This window comes from Macaca mulatta, chromosome 4 (genome assembly GCF_049350105.2).
Source record: "Macaca mulatta isolate MMU2019108-1 chromosome 4, T2T-MMU8v2.0, whole genome shotgun sequence".
Taxonomy (NCBI): domain Eukaryota; kingdom Metazoa; phylum Chordata; class Mammalia; order Primates; family Cercopithecidae; genus Macaca; species Macaca mulatta.
Genome location: NC_133409.1, coordinates 43091964 through 43099240, shown reverse-complemented (window position 1 = coordinate 43099240; position 7277 = coordinate 43091964). Strand labels below are relative to the sequence as shown.

Below are 7277 nucleotides of genomic sequence, written 5' to 3'. Positions count from 1 at the left end.
TAAAAGACGATGAAAATAATGCACAGGTGAACAAATTACAATGTACTTTTCTCTTTAGCAACTGCACTCTACCCACGGCCTACTTTTTGTCTGCGAAACTCACTTTGATTCAACTAGCTTTACACTTTGATAGAAATCTGCTATACTCTGGTGCCCCCTGGAGGCAGTCTACTGCTAGGTCGAGGAGAAAAAAATCCAGAGGACTTTCAACTACAACTGGAGCAACTATACTTTTGTTCAACAATCCCCCTTTTTTTTTTCAATATGGAATTCTGATCTGGGTTTGTTAAACTAGAATTTATCTAAAGTACAGATTTCCCAAGAGAGTAGGGTTGAGCAGAAGAGAACATCCTCAGCATTAAATAATGTTATGTATTCTTCTAAATGCACTTGGGCAGATACTATATGTTTAAATACAATTACACACACAACATAATTTTTTTGTATTTGTATAATTTGTGAAATTGAAAATTTTATGATACGTTCTAAAATATAGCAAAATTTACTTGTTAAATAAATAAATGAAGGAATGAATTGCTGTGCTTTGGTGTTCAATTAGATAAATTGATGTTTCTTTGTCTCTCTTTTTTTAATTCCCTTCTCAGAAGCCTTTCCATCACAGAGACTTTTAATGCAGTTGTTGAACTTAATCAATGTTCATAGAGGGATAGAGAGGAAACAGGATTGTGGTATAATTTTTCTCTAGGAAAATGTGTACAGTCCTTTGCTAATGACTACTAACTTGTAAATCTGGTTGAAAGCTACTCTTGCCCTCAGAGACTTCCTTTAATGGAATAATACATAATGCTCACATTAATTTTAAACAAAGTGATTTTATTTTCTGGAATAAATACAGAGCCTCAAATTCATTAGCTGGTTTGAAATTTCAGGATCCCAGATGTACTCTGCTTTAAATCAAGAAAACCCCTCAGGCTTCTTTCGGGAGAGAAAGTGGAACTTAACAAATACCTATGGCACAATAATGTCATCAGCTTCATTACATAGTTACATATTTAACTTTGTTATATATTGAAGACATTAAACTCGGTTTTCCAAGATAGTGGGAAAATCATGTTTTGGTTCACTAAATATTCTGGTTAGTAGAAAGTTATTACATTAAACACATACGGTTTACCAATTATTTTCAAAGAATCAGAACACAACAAATAAAATCGAGAGTATATTCAGTATAATTAATTTTTTTGATGACTGTAGAATTCACTTCAGCATCTTTTATTGCCTTGGTAATCATGGTGAACATTAAAATATAAGTCTAGGAGGTTTGGGAGGTATGGTGATATGAGATTTAGCAACTGAAGTCAGCTGTTCTAGAAAGGGAAAAATGATAAATAAAGGTATTTATAAGAGTTGTTATATTGGCCATAATTACTACTATAAAGCTATACCTAAGAAATACTTAAAATAAGATATTTTTCACTGCTCCCTACTGTGTTTGTATGTGTGTGTGTTTGTGTGTGTGTATTCGTTTAAAGCTGTACCTAAATTTTGATGGTAAATATCTAACCCCGGGTAAAGGAGGGAGAACTTTTTTTTTTTTTTGCTTTAAAAAAAGGGATAGAGGCTGGGTGCGGTGGCTCATGCCTGTAATCTCAGCACTTTGGGAGGCCGAGATGGGCAGATCATGTGAGGTCAGGAGTTCGAGACCAGCCTGGCCAACATGGTGTAAACCTCGTCTCTACTAAAATACAAAAATTAGCCAGGTGTGGTGGTGTGAGCCTGTAGTCCCAGCTATTCTGGAGGCTGAGGCAGGAGAATTGCTTGAGCCCAGGAGGCAGAGGTTGCAGTGGGCACCGAGATCACACCACTGCACTCCAGCCTGGGCAACAGAGTAAGACTGTCTCAAAAAAAAAAAAAAAAAAAAAAAAGAGGTAGAAAGAGGGAGAACTATACTGATATGGTTTGAATATATGTCCCTGTGAATCATGTTGAATTGTGATCCCAGTGTTGGAGGTGGGGCCTGGTGGGAGGTGTTTGGGTAACAGGGGCAGATCCATCATGTCTTCTTGTTATGAGTGAGTGCTCAGGGAATCTGATTGTTTAGAAATGTGTTCATACTTTCTCTCTTGCACTCTCTCTCTTTCTCTCCCTCTCCCCTACACTCCCTCTCACCACGTGGGATGCCTGCCCCTCCTTCACCTTCTGCCATAATTGTAAGCTACCTGAGGTCTCCCCAGAAGCCAAACAGATGCCAGCACCATGCTTTCTGTACAGCTTGCAGAACTGTGAGCCAATTAAACCTCTTTTCTTTATAAATTACCCAGTCTCAGATATTTCTTATAGCAATGCAAGAATGGCCTATTGTATATACCTAATCAGACAGTATTCATTTTTTAACAACATGTCTTTATCAAGTATTTGCGAAGTATTCATCCTTAGTTCCTATAGAAACTTTTGCCACTCATTATTTTGATTACATATTCAATTAAAATACAAAATTACAGTAGCAAATACAAATGGCATAAACATGTTTGAGACCAGACACAAGTGATTCTTAGTAAAAATCCCAGGGAACTTGAGGGAGCAGCGGGGCTGGTGCTCTCTGGAGGCCTCCTGCAGGGAGTTTGCAGCATGACCAGTCCACAGGATTCCAGAGGAAATAAGGATCAGCGGGTTAGCAAGATTCCACTGTAACAATGGTTGTGAGCCCCAAATGCCCATAGGCAACCACTCTTAATACTTTGGTAGGCACTTCTCTATGTATTTATATTTTTTCGTTTGTTTGCTTGTTTGTTTTTGTTTTTGTTTTTGAGACGGAGTCTTGCTCTGTCACCCAGGCTGGAGCGCAGTGGCACAGTCTTGGCTCACTGCAACCTCTGCCTCTTGGGTTCAAGCAATTCTCCAGCCTCAGCCTCCTGAGTAGCTGGGACTATAGGCATGTACTATGCGTCTGGCTAATTTTTGTATTTTTAGTAGAGACGGGGTTTCACCATGCTGGACGGGTTGGTCTCAAACTCCTCACATCAGGTGATCCGCCCGTTTTGGCCTTCCAAAGTGCTGGGATTACAGGCATGAACCACCGCGCCTGTATTTATGTACCTTTTTATAAATGTCATTACACTACATTGGTTTTTTGGTAGTCTGCCAACTCACCTAAAAATATGTAGTAGAAAATTTTCCATGCCATTGAATAAATATGCAAACCATTTTCCTCATCCACTACTAAAAAGGACAGAGAGAGGAAGAAGGAATGAAGAGGAGAGGAAGGGGGAAACAGAAAAGAGGAAAAGAGAACAAAGAAAAATGGTAAAGGAAAATGAAAGAACTGCTTAAACAGAGCAACTTTGTAAGATTCAGTGGAAGATTTTCAGATCCACTCTCTGCCAGATCACATAATCTACACAGGAACTCACGGAGATAGATGAGAGCGCACACCCCTGTGATTTTGGCTCTTCCAAGCTCAGAAATGAGCGCAGCAAACTCAGCAATTGGCACTCTCTGGGCAAGGTACCTTTTTCCCTCTCCTCCTCTACCCCTCCCACCCTCTCTTCTCTGCCCCTATTCTCCTCCTCTTTCCCTCCCTTCCTTCATCTCCCTCTCTCCCTTCTTTCCTTGCATACTCCTTGCTTCCTTCCTTCTTCTCTCCCTGCTTCTTTCTTACTCGTGCCTCTCTCTCGCTGTCTGTCATTTAAAATGGGTGTAAAATCAATATTCACAGTAAAACGCACAGATCTTAGTTGTATGGTTCAGTGAGACTGAAAAATGTGCACACACTAGGACCCTCATTGCCATCATTGGATAATGTTTCCCCACGCCCAGTTGGTCTCCTACCCACTGCCCCCTGCTCCCTGCCCCCTGCTATCCCACCCAGGCACCTTCCCCCACAACCCCCATCTCTGTTGCCCAGACTGGAGTGAGTGGCTCCATCTCAGCGCTCACTGCAACCTCAGCCTCCCAGGCTCAAGCCAATCTCGTGCCTGTGTAGCTGGGACTACAGGCACGCACCACCATGCCTGGGTCATTTTTGTATTTTTTGTAGAGAAGGGATTTCACTATGTTGCCCAGCCTGTTCTCAAACTCCTGGCCTCAAGTGATCTGCTTGCTTCTGCCTCTCAGACTACTGGGATTACAGGCATGAGCCACTGCTTGGGGCCTTCCAGGCACCTTTCTATCACCAGAGACTAGTTTTGCCTGTTCTTGTGCTTCACACACATAGAATTATAAGGTAGGTATATTTTGAGCAAGGCTTCTTTAACTCAGTGTAATGTTTTTAAGATTCATCTGCATTGTTGCATATATCAGTACTTTCCTTTTCATTGCTGAGTAGTATCCACTGTATGAACATACAATTTGTCTATGCAATTTCCTGTTGATGGACATTGGGTTGTCCATATTTTTTCTCTATTATATATAAAGCTGTTATGACATTCATCTATAAGGCTTTTTGTGGACATACATTGTTTATTTCTCTTAGGTTTCTGTATACCTAGAGTTGAATTGTTAGGCCATAGGGTAGGCTTATCTATAACTTTATAGGAAATAGACAGTTTTTCAAAGTGGTTGTATGATTTCATATCCTCATTAGCAATGCATAAGAGTTCCAGTTGCTCCACAACCTCAATTACGTTTGATGTTGTCAATTTTTAAATTTTAGTTGTGTTGATGGGTGTGAAATGGAATCCCATTGTGATTTATTTAGCATTTCACTGATGACTAATGATGTAAGTACTTTTTCAAGTGCTTTTTGGATACATATAAATCTTGCAAGTGTTTTGGCCATTTAAAAATTGGGTCATCTTTTTATTATTGAGTGGAAGACGAGATATATATATATATATATATTCTATAATATGTAGATCTATATAGACCCTGCCCCCACACACTATTTTATCCCAGTCTGAGGCTGACCCATTCATTTTTTGATGAGTAGGAGTTTTAAATTCTGATGAAAACCAATTTATCTTTTTTCTTTTATGGTATCCTAAGAAATCTTTTCCTAACTCAGCATTCAGCATTCTCTGGGCAAGGTACTTATTCCCTTCCCCTTCCCCTACCCCTCCCATCCTCTCGTCTTCTCTCTCCTCCCTTCCCCTGTGTTTTCTTCTGGAAGCTTAAAGTGTTAGCTTTTATGTTTAGGTCTATGGTCTTTCTCAAATTAATTTTTGTATATACTATGAGGTAGATGTCAAGTTTCTTTATTTTCCATATAGACCTACAGTTATTCCAGGACAATTTTTGAAAACATTTTTCCCCATCGAATTTTTCATGGCCAATGTTGAAAATCAAATGATTGCATATCTGTTTCTGAACTCTCTATTCTTTTGACTGCTCAATGTGTCTCTTCTTATGCCAGTTCTACTCTGTGTTTATTACTGTAACTTTAGAGTAAGTCTCAAAATTAGCTTTGTGCAGTGGCAGTATCGTAGCCAATGAGGTCTATCTGAGGCGCGATTATTGCTAATAGAGTAAGTCTCAAAATCAAGTAGTGTTACTCCTCCAACTTTGGTTTTGTAAAAAAAGATTTTGTTTTCCTGGCTAAATTCTAGGTCGTTTGTGTTCTCATGAAAATTTTAGAATCAGTTTTTCTGTTTCTGTTTTTTTTTTCAAAGTCTACTGGGATCTTAATTAAAATGGCAGTGAATCTGTAGATTAATTTGGGGAGAACTGATGTCTTAGCAATACTGAAGCCTCTAAATCAGGGATGTGGTATGTCTTATTATTTATTTCAGTCTTTAATTTCCCTCAGTAAGGTTTTATGATTTTTAGTGTAGCAGTCTTATACATCTTTTGTTAAAGTTTTTGATAATATTTTTGATGTCACTATATATGATATTTTCAATGTTGACTTCCAATCATTGCTACTCTGTAGACATAAACTCAATTTTGCATCTTATATTCTGTGACTTTGCTACATCTTATATTCTGTGACTTTGCTAACATAACTAAGTTTTTTTGTTTAATATATTGATTGAGATTTTCCTATATAAACAATCACATCTTCTTTTGAGTCATTCTTATTTATTTCGAAACTAATGTTTATTTTCCATCAACCTTTTTTCTATTTTCCTTAAGAGTCTGTGAAAGAACAGCTTAGGAACACTCAGTGGTTGTTTCTACCCATTCAGCAGCCTGAGCAGTGAGAGCTGCAGACCAGTCTTCCGTGGCAGGCTGAATGCTGCAGTCTTAGTAGGGACATGCTGAACAGGCACAGAGGGCACCTGCACGTCTTTAGACCAGTCAGCCTGAGTGGTGGTGCACTCATGAGGTGGAGCAGTGCATTCACCCTGAAATTCATCCTTGGCCGCAGCTTTTTCAGCGGCAGCCTGCTCTTCCTTTTCAATGTGCTCAGGATCTCTGTAGAAGCAAATATCAGGCATGACCTCTTCCCATGAGTGCTTCCTGGGTCAGCCTCCACCACATTAGACCCACCGAGTGAGAGCCCTTGTCGTTACATGGGATTGCAATGTCCACACAGTGCAGAAGAGAATCTGTCAAACAGAGCAATGGTTGATAGGTGGGTGAACATAAGACGACTCTGTGAGCAGCTGGTGGTCAGCCCTGGGCCAGTAACCACCAGAAGACGCAGTTCTTGGAAGGCTGCCTAGATCTGGTTAGTGAAGGTTCCAGGAGTAAAGTGGCCAGCAATAGGAATGACTCCAGTGGCAGCAGCAACTTCAGCACAGCCTGCTGGCCAGCATTCCTGGATGATATGACATTGAAATTGGCAGGGTATTCAATGGCAACAATAGCATGATGCTTCTACCAGGTCCTCTTTAGATTTGTGGTGTAGAAGCCATCATTTTTCCTTTTGTAGATGTACTGTTCCATTTGGAAGTCAAGATTGGTGCAATGTAAGTCAGTTACTGCTGCAAGATAGTTGAGGACATACTTCTTCATTTGCAGGACATCAAGGGCTCTGGACATTGTGTGAGTTTCCCTTTAAGTTATGAAGGGAATCTAGAACCGGACCGTATGGATGCCTCTCTAGTTAGTGCGGAAAGCCTTGATCCTTTATGTTTGTTTCATGGTCTTGCTTCATTGCACTAAGACTTTCAGTGCAATATTGAATAAAAATGGTGTGCAGTGGACATTGTGCCTTCTTCCCAGTCTTAGCATGACTTAAGTATTTTCGTCATTAAGTGTGATGACACTTTTAGGGTTTTAGATCTTTCGTCAAAAATCAAAATGAGAAAGTTTCCTTATATTTTTAATATACTGTGTGTTTTATGATGAATAGGTGTTGAATTTGGCAAATGCTTCATCTGCAACGATTAAGATGTTTATATGCTTCCCCTTTTTTGTTAACGTAGTGAATTACA

At 39.6% G+C, this 7277-nt stretch overlaps 2 pseudogenes; one reads left to right on the top strand and one right to left on the bottom strand.

The window, feature by feature from the left end:
* Positions 1-5358: 5358 nt before the first annotated feature.
* On the top strand, positions 5359-5483 carry LOC114677769 (U4 spliceosomal RNA; annotated as a pseudogene).
* A 565-nt stretch (positions 5484-6048) lies between these two features.
* LOC144340604 (small ribosomal subunit protein uS2 pseudogene) lies at positions 6049-6882 on the bottom strand (annotated as a pseudogene).
* Between the last annotated feature and the right edge of the window lie 395 nt (positions 6883-7277).